Consider the following 16313-nt stretch of genomic DNA (forward strand, 5'->3'; position numbering starts at 1 on the left):
TATAATAGATAGATAGATAGATAGATGGATAGATAGATAGATAGATAGATGGATAGATAGATAGATAGATAGATAGAGAAACATATAGAAGTGCATATGTTCAATAAAATAATGACAATACTTGTAAAAACTATGAATGGTTTTATGATTTTTTTAGGAAGATTAAAAAATTGTTATGTTGTTTTATAAATAAAATTTAAATTAAAAAATGCAAAAAATATACTTATTGATTACGAATGCCCAACATAACATAATACAATAAAACACAACATAGTAATAAGCACAACCAAAACCTGTGTTGCCTCTATTGTCATGCTAACAAATATAATGAAGGTTTGAGGATTATGGTATGTTTTGTAGTGTGGGATGACACAACAGTAACTTTTTCCTGTGAATTTTTCCAGTGATGTGAGTAAAACAGTTTTTATACTTGAAAACAGTAAAAAGGCGAACACAAGCTGTTGACACAAAGCTGAAAGCTCACTGTTGCAGAAAATATAATCATCAGCTTTAGAGTAAAGAGTTCCCTTCAGTGGAACCAAACCAGGAAAAACCGACCAGAGTATTTTTCAATGTATCAAAAAAGAAAAAGAAAAATAATAATAATAATATTGAAGTGAATAATGATGAAACTTAAAGTCTGCCACAGCTGCTGTTGTTGTCTTGACACATGGAGACCGCTAGAGGTCACTATAACTCTTCAGTGAGAACCTCCTGGGTATGTTTACATGCACGGATTAGTCCTCACTCCTGTCTGAACACTGAACCAGCGCGGCTCCACAGACTCAACTCCGATTGACAAGCAACGCGAGCAGATACGTACAATAAACAACCTGCTCCAACTCTCCAGAGTCACTTCCTGATGCTCTCATCTTTTCTTCTGTGTGTAACAGTGTTTATGCCTGTGTGTGTGTGTGTGTGTGTGTGTGTGTGTCTTTACAGACACCGTGCTGGCTGTAAATTTAATGACGTGTGTTTCCCTGATGACTGTCTGAGTGCTTCTGTGTTTACTTTCTACAGCCAATCATTTTTCAATCACTAATCAATACACGGAGCAGCTGGGACCCAGTAGATGGTTGTGGTGGACAATGTGTATGTGTGCATACATACGAAATACATTTAAAAACATAATTCATGTGATTTTTGTGTGTAGTTTCCTGGTGTAGATGTCCTTTTCTTTGTGTGTGTGTGTGTGTGTGTGTGTGAATGTATGGCTGATTCGGGTTTATAATTACAATGATGAAACTGCATCTTACAATTCTGATATTGTGCAACTGCAGAATCCTAAATTATAGCAATTTTTCTTAAAGTGATCAGGACAAAACATTGTGAGTGGGATGCTGTATATCCACGACAAAGACATCACACTATACACATGCAGTAGCAGTGGTGTTTCTATACTTACAGCATTAATGTGACGTGTTTTCCTCTTGTCTGTCATCCCTCTTGACCTTTTCACCCATTTAAGATTTTCTGGAGTTGTTTCTTGCTTGCGTGTCGTGTACGTCTCCATCACTATGACCTGATTTGACCTCACAGCGTTTCTGAACTTCAAATTCAATCATTGACCCGATACATTTGAGCTACATTCACAACCAGAAGTGAAGAGTTTCAATTATAGCTGGGAATTTGTCATTTTTGTGCACCTCATAAGTGATTAGACTTAACTTAAATAACAGCCATTTCCAGCTTTCTTTACAAACATCTGTTTCGAATCGGAATCAGCTTTATTGGCCAAATATGTGAACACATACAAGGAATTTGGCTCCGGGTTTTGAGTTGTTGAAGCTGTTAAAAACAAGGACTGAACAAGGCTGAGCAAACAGGTAAAAATAAGCATTTAACTGTAGTGCACATACAAATCAAAATTTGAATGGGTGATGTAATAGATTACTTTTCATACATGCAGTGGAAGGTTACAGGCACCATACATGCATGTACACATCTCTATATTCAGTATATACAGCATGCAGATTTCTATTTGACAATGCAGGATGATACATACATGTTCAAGCACAGAGTGTAGTTGATACTGTTAATATATGATTTATCATTTGTAAGTAAGGGGCTGTTTTAGTGTTACAGGGTTACTGACAACACTGACACACGAGTGAGTTTGTCGCTGGTCGTTCTAATTCTGCGTCCTTCCCGATGACTTCACCGTTGCTGTGTGTTGATCTGCAGCCGTTTGCACACAGATCAGATGAGCCTGAACGAACATCAGCAAGAATATGATGCTGAAAAGTGAAAGGAGAATCTACAAAATGTATACCTAGAAATAGTGACAATAAGCAGCTACAGTCACACAGAAACACCTCAGATCAAGTAAACAGCTGTTACGAGGGGATTTTATTAGAATGAATTCACATGTTGTTGTTTCGTGTCCTGCAGATTTGCCTGTGACTAAACACACATCTCCATCCTGTGTGCTGTCAGACACTGACCGCCTTCTTTAATCTACTCTCTGCTTCTGTGTTTTCTTCATCTCCTCTCACTGACCTGCTGCCCCCTCCTCCTCCTCCTCCTCCTCCTCCTCCTCTCTCTCTCTGCATTCTCTCGCTCTCTTTGTTATGGGGGTCCTGCATGGAGGATGTATATTTTATGTGTGGCTCTGGAGGCTTTTACCATTAATTATAGAGAAACACTAAGCTCTCCATTTGCCGGACAGATGTTATTTTTTACTTAAGGAGAGAAAGGGGACTGTTCCATAATTCAGAGGTAATCCCGTTCACCAGAGAACAAATAAATAAATGAATAAATAAATAAAGCAAAAGCAAAAACCACAAACATTTGGTACACTGCTCCTGCGTGTTCAGACTTGTAACGCAACAGCCGACACACACGCACAGATTTCCTCTCTGTTCGGCCTTTAAGTGCCTCACATGTAATAAATATGGAACAGCTGCTTTATCATTTCATTTTTTATTCAATCGGCTTCTCCCAAAGTATTTCACAAAATCACACACACGTATGCAGCCGCCTTCAGCCTCAGAACAAAAGATCTGTAAAAAAGCTGAAATATTAAGCACAAAAAAGAGACAGCACAGAAATGAACATATTAACCTTTTAAATCTGGATACAACCTCAGAAACTCATGTTATGCACTCGGGAACAGCTGAAATGATTGGTCAAAGGATAGAACATCAATGGACAGTTATGATGATTAATTGTTATAAAAGTCATTTATGGACTGAAAACACCAAACGTTCTCTGGTTCCAGCGTCTCAAATGTGATGACCTGCTGTTATTCGCTGTTTTCTATGACTGTGAGCTGAATATCTTAAAGGTGACCTGGAGCTCTGGGAAATCTGTGACAGGTGTTTTTCAGGGTTGTAGCTAATATTGAAGACACTGAGGTCATGTCCTCTGTAATATTTCTGGGATTTGGCTGGATTTAATGGCAGGAGAAAGACTTGACATTTATACATTTAAGAACTGAATCTGATACTGAAGTCTAAATATCTTAAATTGTACGTTTCACAAGATATAAACTGAATACATTCAAATAAAAGGGATCCTATATTCTCCTCTAGAACTACATACCTGATACAGAGACAGCTTTGAAACAATGATTACACCATAGTGTAGAAAGATAAAGTTTATAAAAACATAGTGAATAGTTAAATGCTTTTTTTTATTAAATACCCCAAAAATTGCACAGAGTTTGGTTGGTGGAAGGTCAATATTTCATTAGGGGGGTGTGCCGTACTGTATGAAGTAGGTTTTCAATATTGTTTCATATTTTTTATGTAAACTGATCAAGCATTTATTTGAAAAATGTAAATGAGCTGATCAAGAAAACAGCCCTTAATTGCAGCCCTGCAGCAAGTGTTTGTTCAAATCCACAGAACCTTATTATGAAATCTTCAGACCCAGAGCCAGTCATTACAAATAACTTCTTCATGCTGCAAACTTTGTTCAAACCCACAACAAGTAAGTGTCGGAAGGAGCAGATACAGAATAAACAAAAAACAAAAAACAACTAAGGTAGACTTAGCAGGTGAAAAAACAAACAAATTTGTCAGAATAGCTGGAATTAAATGATTGTACTCTGCAGCCCAGCTGGCCCAGAAGCCACACAGTAGCATCTGGATTAAATACCTGCCCTCTGACCTAATTTACATAATTATTTTAATTGTATTGTGCATTTTACACTATTTTCCCATTATAAATATTTTGTATTTTTGGAATGTCTGAAATAACATATCCTCTAAAAATTATGTCATCTTCATACATTTCACATCAACTATCTTTAAGGTTGGATAAAATAATTTTGTTCTGTCTGTGTGAAAGCAGCATAGTGTTTTCTGCATGAGGCTGTTCCAGCTCTTCAGTGCATTCACATCCTGTTTATACTGAGTGAAGGTTTCATATCTAAAAAATAAACAAATTGAAACATCTACAATTCCAGACAAACTCCATCTGCTGAAGAAGATCATGTGTCATGATAGAAAAATTGATACATATTTATGTCTTTTTTACCTGCATCATTCCATCAAAATGCAATACTCTAGAAGTCTGTAAATTTCTAATAAATCCATAAATCCTTATTTGATATTTTTGGATCTTCACTAGGATCTAAACTACAGTTCTGTGGGTTTGAACCATGTTTGGCTGCAGGATACATTCAGAATGACAGATCCTGCAGCAGATCAGTGGGGATGGATGAAGGATCTTCTTTTGGGGAAATTAGTACAAAATGATGCAGCCACAAAGATACGGTGGTAGAATATTGGACACAGTATTATTATGTATGTAGTATGTGATGCTGTCACACTGTGTGGAAAAAGAAAAAGAGGTTTGCCTTAATTTAAGGAAACATGAGGTGAAATTTGAGGGGGAAAAACAAGGAAGCACAATAATAATGAAAAACCTCAGAATGCATGTTCCTGTTTGTGTTGTGCTTCATGAAATCGCAGCTGAGTGATACTTTGATTTGCAGCTCTCGGTCTGCCATGTCGCCGTCGGTCTGAGTGTGTAACCGTGAGGTTTGATTTCAAGCCTTGGGGTTTTCGGGGTCTTGGGACCACTCACTTACCCTCCCTCTGGCAAGTTGAAATCGCACCCCTGGGCCAGTGGATGACCCTCATCCACACCCTCTGCACACCCACACACGCAAACACACAAACACACGGTTAAGCACTCACTCACATACACACTCAGAGAGAAAGGGTCGGGCTTGGCAGAGAAATCCCAGCGTTTTAGAGAGGGATCCCATTAAAAGTGCATGAGTGTGTCTGTCTAGGAATCAAGACACCCGCTCGGCTGCTCAGCCGATAGCTCTGTATGTGTGTGTGCGTGTGTTATTTATTCATGCACAGAGTTATTAGGCATCCTGTGGCAGGCATCACTCACTTCATGCTGGACACGCTGAGGAGATGTAGAAGGCTGAATGAAATCTGAGCGCTCTGCAGCTTTATTTCCAGGTTTGGACGGAAGTCTTCATCGTATCATTAACTCGACCTTTGACCCTGGATTAGACATGATCGTTACATCTTTATATTATATTCAAATCCCCAACAAAATAAATGATGCACCCATACGCAGCCTCAGAGGTGAGGGCGGCTTTTTCTAGCTCAACCTGAAATTCATTTCTTTTCACATGAAAAGAAGGTTCAAACACTGAACCAGCAGCACACACAGAGCCAGAGAAGTGGGCGAAGGGGTTGGAGAGGAAGAGGGAAAAGGTGAGATTAAGGAAAAAGAGAAGCAGTCTATACACTTCATACTGCAAGAGCCACTTTTTTAAATGGTGCGACATTTGGACCGCTGCTTGCGTCCTGCTCCTGCTCTCTACCCACCTGAAGTTGGATGAGGACACGATCACTTTGCTTTCAAAGTGAGAGTAAACATCATGTGCTTATTAACCCCGTAAAATGAATTCTGAAATTATGAAAGTGAAATTGTAAATGAGTTATTACTAAATTTCATAATTCACACGTCAGATTTTAAGTTTTTCAAATAAAGTGAGACCTTTATGCATCTATTATCATAAAACTAACCTGAAAACTGTAATAACTTACAATAGTGATGGAGCATATTTCTAAGATTTTTAATTTAGAAATATTTGAGTTAAATCTGCCTTAAAAATACAATTACTGAAGTCAGTTTTATCAAAAGATCACAAGAAACTTATTTAAAAGGCTCCAGGATGAAGGGATTTTGTCCTCACACGCTGAACGTTAAGGGTCAGGCAGAATAATAAAGCTTCCTTTTCTCTATTATCGTTAGGCAAATATCATATTTTCATGTGATCGAAAACTTACTGTCACACCAGCTCCATGAACAGTAGGAGCTTACTTACTCGCTTGTGTTCATATTTCCCAAAAAACTAAATACTACGTACGTTTCATTTACGTTCCTCTTTCAAACTGTCCTCGCGTCTTTTTAAAGTCGTAAAACGGACTAATTAAAAACCTTCACAGTAAAGAAACAGTGCAGGATTGTTTGTCTCACCCAGACATGTGGTCGTCTCCTGTCGCTCCTCCACAGTAAGCGGAGCGGTGTGATGCTCGGATCAGCAGCGGGCAGAGAGGAGCACTGCGGCACGCTGCTGCTGCTGCTGCCGCCGGGCCGCGGAGCCTCCTCCGGCCGGCAGGCGGCGCTGCTCGCACACAAACCTGGCGGGACACCGGGGCCACAGAGGGGCCGAAGCAGACCAGCAGGTCCACATAACAACAGACCCCCCACCCCCATAGAGAGGACAGAACTATCCTGAAAAACAAACATAGAGGCTGGAGAGAGTTTCATCTTCAGGTTATATTTGTTAATATTGATATTAATAATATTAATAATAAGTTAATATTCATATTCAGTTAATATTAATATTGATTGCTCGTACTTGCTTCTTTAAATGTTCCTAAAATGTGGATAATGCTCCTTATCAGTTTCTTATCACTTTTTCACCTTGTTTCTGCACTTAATTCATGTCTCATGTTCTCTTCTATTCTTCTCCGCTGCCTCTCCTTTTTCCCGTTCTCACCCTCACCTCTTCCTCTTTCTCACCTCTCCTTGTCTTTCTCCTCTCTTCCTCTCCTCTTCTCTCCTACTTCATGTCCTCTCCTTTTTTCTTTCCATTTCTTCTTTGACTTCTTTTCTCCTCCTGTCTCTCTACTCCCTCCTTTTTCATCTCCTTGCTTCCTCATCTTGTGTCCTCCCCTCTTCTGTCCTGTCCTTTTAACTTCTGTATCTGTCCTTGTCCTTTCCTCATCTCCTCATCTCCCCCTCTCCCTTCCTCACTCTTCATCACCTTCTTCCTCCTCTCATGCTTTCTTTTCTCCCCTTGCCTCCTTCCTCTCTCCATGTTTTTCTTAATTCCTTTCTTCCTTCCTTTTTTGATACATCTCCTTGTTCGTCACTCCCCTCTCTTCTCCATACATCCTCTCCTTGTTTCCTTTCCTCACATCTCCTTGTTTATCTCCTCTCCTTCTTCTCTTCTTCTTTACTTTTCTCTTTTCTCCAACTCTTTTCTCTTCTCCTTTAATTATATCTTGCTTTCTCTGCTCTCCTCATGTCTTTCCCCTTCTCATCTCTTCTCATTATCTTGTTTTATAACATCTCTTTGTTTTTTCTCTCCTCCTTCCTCTCCTCTGTCCTCACCTCTTCTTTCCCCCTTGCTCTCCTCTGCTCTCCTCTCCTTCGCCCTGGCGATGCTCCAAGGACGGATGGAGGGGGAGCATCTGGAGCGCGCTCAGTGGCGCTGACAGCTGTCACTTTGGCTGGTGCTAATGCAGACGGGCTAACCTGAAATGAGCAGGGACAGGCCTGAAGCTCAGCACGTCACTGACCGCCGCCTCCTCCTCCTCCTCCACGGGGAGAGGTAGCAGCAGAGTGCGTGGTGAGGGCTGAGGTGCAGGGTGCTGTGGTGGGTTGGGAGAGATAAGGCGGCGGATATAAGAGGGGTCAGCAGGGTCACAGTGTGGTTAGCACTGACAGCAGGGCTCTGAAAGTGATCCAGCAGCAGCGCTAACAGAGAGGCAGAAAACAAGATGGGGCAAGGAGGAGGAAAACGACAGAGGAAGGAGAGAGGATAAGGAGCAGTGATGGAGGAGGAGAGTTTGGGAACCATTAGAGCAATGGATCCCAGCCTTTTTGGCTCATTTTAATTGTTTTTGGATCATGAGGAGGTAAAAATCCTCCAATATTTCACAAGAAGAAGAAGAGGGGAAAAAAAAGGCAAAAAGTTTTTGTTTCTTAATTTTTTTCAGTGCTTAATTAATCATTTGTCAATGCTGTATGGATCTGTATTATGTCATTAATAATAAAATGAATTATTAAGAAATGATTAATAAAGGGTCAAGAGTTTCTCACTTAAGGCACAAATGTATAGCTACACATGTTAAAAAGCCATTAATGAAGGATCACAACTGAGTTTGCAGTTGTAAATGTTAAAAAGTTGTTAATAGATGTATTTTGGTTCTGCAGTGATTCTCAACAAATACTGACTTGGTAAAAATTATATTTTAGCATCCACTTGTTTGTTTTTAGGAGAAAATAAACACACATTTTGGAGTGTAAATTGGCCTGAGGCTGATCTTTAGTATATTTATTGTCACAGTAACCAATGAGGACAGGCTGACTGGACGGGACACTCCTCCCACCAACCTAAATGAGTTGTAAGACCACTTGACCAAAATTACTGAAAAAAGAGAAATAAACGAGAACAAGCCTAAACACAACAATTCCTGGATAATCATGAAATATCATTTCCAACAACATCCACTTTCACATAATTAAATGTTGAATAGCATCCAGTTTAAAAAAAAAAAACATTTAAATATGCACATTTGCAATTTACACTGGTCTAATGACCCGTTGGACAGATTTTCCTGACAGATCAAAGCTAAGAAGACAAAACAAGTGTGAAGAAGTGCACAAACACCAGCTGACCAGGCACCCAAAGGCTGCTCTTATTAAGACTTCTAACTGATCTATAAAGGACTGGTAAATAACTAACCATGAGAAACACTGAATGTGAGTATAACTTTGTTTTCCAGCGTCAGGAGAAGGATTTTTTTTACTGAAGTAAAAGTAGTAATGTCACTGTGTAGAAATACTCTGTAACTCTGTTACAAGTAATACATCAGCAATAATGATTTTTATGACATTACAAATTTATTATATCAATATTCATGAATACGTTCAACACTTCAATGCTGCAGCTGGAAAAGATGGCACTGTGTTTTCTCACCGACAGGTAGCCTGTCAATTTCACCTCGGGATCAATAAAGGTTTATCTTTATTGATAATAATACACTGTTCTTTGTTGATTATTTTTTGTATTATTATCTGGATCTGCAAAGTAACTAAAGTCATCATACAACTATAGTGGAGTAAAAAGTACAATATTTCCCTCTGACCTGTTGGGAAGCACTGCATTAGAGAGAGGAGAGGAGACGACAGAGAGACATCGAGGAAAAGCAGAGGAGAGGGAAGTGAAGGAGGAAAACAGTGGAGAAGTGAGGATGAGGAGAGGTGCGTCTCTAAAAGGAATGCTCATTATAACGCCTGGTGTCAGTCTTTGTCTTTCTCCCTGTATCTCTATGAATGTCTGATGGATGCTCACTTTTACTCTGTGTGTTTGTGTGTGTGTGAGCGTCCCACTCGGTGCATATCCACAGTGCGTGCTGATTCAGCTCGTTATCTGATGGAGCTGTAGACAGAATGAGTTTAAATCTCAGCATCGCCGCAAGCTCTCACACTGCTTCATCTACTGTTTGTCTCTCTCTCTCTCTCTCGCTCTCACACACACACACACACACCGTACATTGCACATACTGGGTAAGTGAGACATACAACAGATAATACAAAAGTAAGAAAGAGAAACATGTTATTTTAATGGCTTTAAAGTGTTTCCTGCAGAGAAAGTATCTGGACACCAATTACACCCGTGTGTGATATCTGCACATGCATTCCAAACCCATGGCTAATGCTAATCTAACAGCTTCCACTCCTCTGGTTTCTGACTTTCCACCAGTCTAGCTCACAGTCAGACAGAGTTGAGGTCAGGTTTCTGTGCAGGCCAGTCAAGTTCTTTCACATCAAACTGGGAAAACAATTTCTTACCAGAGCTGGTTTTGTGTATTTTGAAAAAGGTAAAGGGACAGACAGACAGACAAGTTTGAAGCACACAATCGTCTAAAATATCATGCAGAAGCTTTAAGAGCTCAGACCAAACTAGGAAAAACAGAGCCAAAGGTATGTGGACAGGGATGACTGCACACATTTGGCCATAGAGTGTATATCACTGCAGACAAAGGTGCACCTACAGTAACAGCAATATATCAAATTAACAGAAGACACTTTCAAACATATATGTATATATATAATGAAGCAACCATCAGTATACAGTGTTCCTGAAGAGAAGCTGAGTGCAGAGGACCTACCACAGGATTCATTTTGGTTTCCAAACTCAACTTCTGTATTGCTTGAAGAGCAAAAACACACAAGAATGAGTGAAGCTCCTGCCAGAGAAGGGCAAAAAATAACCAAATCAAATGGCCACAGATACTAAGCAACAACAATTCTAAATCACTCTCTTACATATAGAGAGGCAGAACCCTCCGTGAAGAAGGTTGCTTGGTGCTGGTGTCTCTGAGACTGGCATGAATGACGGTGAAAACAGCGTCAGAATGAGCACTCTGAGCTACAGTTGTGAAAATCGTCTTCTGCCACGCTGTAACGCAATGACATAAAACAGAAAAAAGCAGCAAATCCTCTAACTCAAAATTCTTAGCTATTAATTTTCAATTCTTCATCTCAGGAATAATTCAAATGATTAAAAATACAAGTGTGTAAGTGACCAGACAGCGAACACATCCGGCGGAGGTTTTACAGGGTAATGACTCTCATTTAGGGATTACCCCAAAGTAAAAACTGGCAAATTTTTCAACCATCCCCTCGTGGTAATTTGATCTGAGGGCCTGGTGAGCCTGTATTGATGTAATAATCAGGATAATCTGCCTGTAATAGCTGGATTACAGCAGGTTAGGGAGACTGCACTCTTTAGTGGAGCCCTCCTCCGGATCTAAACTCTAATTCATTAATCAACTAATGCTCATTCAAGGCCCGCTTAGAGACACAGAGGGACTCAGAGAGAGGGAGCTTCAACCCGCTGCTGGGTCTGTCATTACACAGACAGGCGCTGTTCAAGGCCTTTTTCAAGGGTAATGCTGGTGTTTGACAATATTTTCCTTACTGTCAACAAATCCCATGAATACTTTGACCAATATATATATATCAATATATAGTTTCATTTTTAAAGAATTAAGAAGGCTCAGTAATTTCCTAAAACAGCTGAACACAGCTTTTTAGAAAATGTTAAACAGGAGGAAACACATTGGTTTGGTACTATTTTCATCTGCGGATTAATCCAGTTGGTGCAGCAGGAGTGTGTCTGTGCAGTCTGCTTGTTATTACTATTCATTTATTAATTGATTGTTTTGGTCTTTTTGTGGAATTTATTGATAGTAAGAAAACATTTGAATATCACCAGATCAATTTAAAATTCAATTTTGTGTCAAAATCAATTCATTTCACTGAAATCAGCAGGTTGGCTCACAGTGGGAAAGTAACTATAAGCAAATTTCTCCCGTCAAGTTCAGCTATGGAGAAATTTCACTCACAAATTTGCCGAATTGACCAATAGGGAATGAAAATCGCAGTGCATTCTGGGACGGCAGTGCCATTTTTGGAGGCTAGCATGCTAGTTGTCATCTTCAGTCATTAATCATCAGAAATGTACAAACAACACACAAAAGACAAATGCCAATTTAGTTACATGCTTTCAGGGTTAGGGTTAACTAATGCTATGCTAAGTGAATGCTAACAAAATGTTTACGTACAATAATGTTTACAGACCCTGGCAAAGTGATTGAAGTTTAACTAAGTTCGACCAAGCTGGGTTGAGACTACCTGGGTAGATGGTTGATATCCTCCAATAATGGCTGATTTACTGTTGATGACGTCACATTTCCTACTGTATAATAAAACATAAGCGTGACAAAGTGCAATGGAGACAGATTCAATCATGACGTAGGCCATCATGAAGCATGTGACTTAAAACATTCTGGCAGACGAAAACATCAGATCTGTGTGGAGACCATAACTTTCCTCACAGTAAGACATTGAACTCACATATGTCTTTCAAGTTTATTACATTTTTCTACAGGATTGACTGCTGCTCTTTTAACTTCTTTAACTTCCTCTTCCTCTACAATGGTATAATGGCCTCTCAATGAACCAGTTTCTAATATTTGAGTAGCAGTAGTGGATTGAAACATGGGTAAATCAGCATTTTTTTTTTTTTTTTTGTAAATCTTCTGAAACTCGTGTTAGAATTTGGATTGCATTTGGATGGAAGCTGGACTGCAGTTTCACTGGGCCCTATGTGTCGCAACAAGCTGATACAGTGAACATACATACTGTGGAGAAGTGATGCTCTTACTGTGAAACTACGAAGGCCTCCCAAGGTCGGAGAGTAGTTTACTTTAGAGTATTAGAAATGTAATATAAGTATAGAAAAGTCATTACAAGAGCACTTTTACTTTTTGTGCTTAGTTTAAAGTATGTCTGATGTTTTCTTTTAAAAATTGTACTTCTAAATAGATGGCATTAAATTCTACTTAAATGTATTAAAATTAATATACTGATTCTGCAGTACTTAAAGTGGTATTTTAAAATACTTATAAAAAGTATATAAAAGTGAAAAGCGAGTATAAAAAGTAATAAAGTGTACTTCTGAAAAGTAGACTTATTTTCAAGTCTTTTGTGTGACACTGCATGCTTAATTAAAGTATATTTCCAACACATTGGTGATAAAATACAATTGTACTGCAAGTGTGTTTGAATGCTCATGAATCAGCACACTTAAAGTTATGCCAGTTCAGCCACTATTCACACTTCAAGTATTACTCAAGTGGTACTCAAGGACTACTTGAGTCCACTTAAGTATACTTAAAGGTGACAAAAATAGCACAAAGTGTACTGAGCACATTCTTCAAAAAGCAAATTCAAGTAGAATATTTTGTCACCTGGGTAAGAAGAACGTGAAGGAGAAAACCACGATCATATCTGCAGGCTGTGTGTCAGGATGGATGCTGGTGGTCATGACAATGAATCTCATTCTCACAATAACCAAACACACTGAGTCTGTGACTTTCCTCCTCCTCCTCCTCCTTCTCCTCCTCCCCCTCGTGCAGCCACCGTCCCCTCTGTGGGGCCACAGGTCCGGTGTGAAAAGCACGCAAACATTTAAATATTTCAGGCAGTACTCTGGCTCACCAACCAAGCACCAACAACCAGCTGACACACACACACACACACACACACACACACGCACACACACACACACACACACACAGGGAATTCCCCCTTGTTCAAGCTGTCAAGCAACGATTTGTCCTCCCTTTTTTTTCCAGAGCAGTGATGATGGGAAGAGGAAGACGGGTGAGAAAGAGAGAAAAAAAAGGGAGACACGAGGAGTGAGTTTCCCTTTTTATGTGACAAATAAAGAAATCAATAAATCATTGTGGGCCTTTGACAGGTTGTGGTGAGGAGGGGCCGTCCGTTCCTCATGGACTATTTATGAAGCTGTCGCCATCTCTCTCTTTCTCTGTGTGTGTGTGTGGGTGTGTGTGTGTGGAAGTGTATTTCTCATGTTGTAGGGACATACATCTGTTTACACTGTCCCATTGTGGGGACCCGGCTTCGTTATAGGGACAAAACTCAAAGTCCTCATCATGTGAATCATCAGTTTCAGGGTCAAGACTTGGATTAAGGTTAAGGTTAGTGTGAGGGTCAGGGTCAGGCAAGTAGTGGTTATGGTTATGATTGGGGTAATGAATGAAGGAAATGAATGGATGTCTATGTAATGTCCCCCAAAGTGATGGAATCACGGCTGTGTGTGTGTGTGTGTGTGGTGGACCTGACTGCATCTGTTTAACTGTCTTTGTCACTTAGTTTCTTTCTTTCTTATTAAATGAGCTTATTTATATACTACATGTATATGAAGTGTTTTTCAGGGTAAAATAAACACAGCAGGGTTAAAAGACTCTTTTCATTGCTGCCGCTCTTTCCTTTCCTTTCTTCCCAGTTCATTCCTTTCTGCCTTGTTTTGTTTCCTTCATTCTTTTCTTTCTATCCTTCCTTCCCCCTTTCCTTTCTCTCCTTCCCCAGTTCCTCTACTTCTCTTCCTTTCCCCTTTTTATTTTCCTTTCCCTTCTCCCTTGTTTCCTTTCCTTCGTTCTTTCCTTTCTTTTATCTTCTTGCTTTCCTTTCATTTTCCTCTTTCCCTATGTCTGTTCCTTTCTTTTTCCTTCTTTATTCTTACTTTCCTTCCTCTCCTCATTTCCTTTCTTTCCAATCATTTCCTCATTGCTTCATTCCTCTGCTCATTCTTTCCCTTTCCTATCTTCTTCACATCTATATATTCCTTTCTTTTCCCTTTCCTTTACTTCCTTCACTCCTTCTTGTCCTTTGCTTTTCTTCCTTCTTTCCTTGAATTTCCATCCTCCTTGTGTACCTTACTTTTCTTCCCTGTTTCCTTCTGTTCATTCTTTCCTCTTCTTTTTACTTTTATCCTTTCCTTCCTACCTTCCTCCTTATATGTTGTACATTATTTCATTTAATTTCCTTGCCTTCCATTCTTTCCTGTCTTTTTTCCTGTCTTCCAAACGTAATTTCCTCAAATACCATGAACCCCTTCCTGCCTGTTACAGACCCCACTGTCACATTTTCTCCTGCCCTTCCTTGAAGGTCTCCCTCTCCGACATCCTGCACATAAAAACACACACATTCCTTTAGATGCTATATGATGCTCTACAGAGCGTCACTCAGTCCCAGAGCAGTAGAGGTTGACAGGGACAGCCATGTCCTGCTGAGGACACGAGGATGACAGAACAATGAGACATCTTCAGGTTGTTTTATTCCCTTCAGACTCTCTCTTTTACTCACCTTCAGTCTGTCCTCTCCCCCAAAAGTGATCGTCACTCCCACCCATTTATACGTATAGTCTAATTTCTTTTTACGCACCCCTTTTTTTTCTGTCTCTGTCCCTGTCCATCCATCCCCTCTCTGTCCCCCCTCTGTCTATCTGTCCCCTGCTTTCAGAGCCTCTCTGAGCGCTGGCAGCCTGTCGATGAGAAGCATTGGTTGGCGGCCGGCGCAGTCGATGACCCTGACAGTGTGCAGTTATCGTTCTAATTAAGATGCCACACTTGAGTTAAACCGCAGCATTAGGATTTGATGGGGAATTGATCAGGGTGTCAGAGGCGGAGTGAGACAGAGAGAGAGATGGGGAGGGGGAGATATGGTGGGAGAGGAAGAGAGGGTGAAAGGGGTTGCCATAATGGGCATTTGGAGCGAGGGAGGGTAATAATCAGGAACAGCAGAAAACAAAGACAGAGAAAAAAACTTGAGTGGGACAGAGAGAACCAGCTCTTACCACGTCTGTCAGGTTTATCATTATGAATGTGTTTGTGTGTGCATACGTGCAAAAACTACCATTTCAGAAAACAAAATGAACAGTCAGACATGCCATCTGGGTAACTACAATATAATAACTACTATCACAAGATCTTGTCTTGGCCTGCTTTGCTTTTACACCACAACCAAACCACACCAGGGTCTGATCCAGCCTGCTGGAAAAGATGGGTCTTGGTCCAGCTGTTTAGTCACAACAGTTTGATTAAAGCAACTTTTAAGACTCACCTAAAATAAATGAACCAAACAGGCAAATTCACCAGAGTTCATATGGACCGCATTTCCAAAACAAATTAACACTGAAAACAAATGTGTCTGTTGTGTGACTTTTTACTGTGAAATATTTGTGTGTTTGTAATGTTTTTCACTTCCCTTTAGCTGGATTTTCTTGTCTTTTAGAGAAATATTTTAAAACCAATTCCTCAGAATTCCTCTTTAATGAAAAGATAAATCTTGATTGTAAAGAACAAAATTCGAGCACTGTATTCATTCCTTCTTAGTCACTAATGAGTCAGGTTTGATCCTCCATAATGCTCTCGGTGACGGAGCTTCCTGCACGTTTGTGGAGATGAGGAGCAGCAGGCCGAAGGTTAAGATAATCCTTGATTCCACTTGTTCACCACATCAATATCCTCAATGACGGGAGTGTGTGTACGTGGGAGTGTGTTTGCATCCTCTGCACATTAGCCTGACACTGAAAGCTTTGACAGTTTCTTATTGCTTCTGTCTCTTGGGGTTTCACCCAAAGCACACACACGCTTAAATGACGGAGCTGCTGCTTCAAACAGAACATCAACAATAAGCACATTCACTCAAACTGTTTGCAAGCACTT

The sequence above is a fragment of the Chelmon rostratus genome, chromosome 4, assembly GCF_017976325.1.
Source record: "Chelmon rostratus isolate fCheRos1 chromosome 4, fCheRos1.pri, whole genome shotgun sequence".
Taxonomy (NCBI): Eukaryota; Metazoa; Chordata; class Actinopteri; order Chaetodontiformes; family Chaetodontidae; genus Chelmon; species Chelmon rostratus.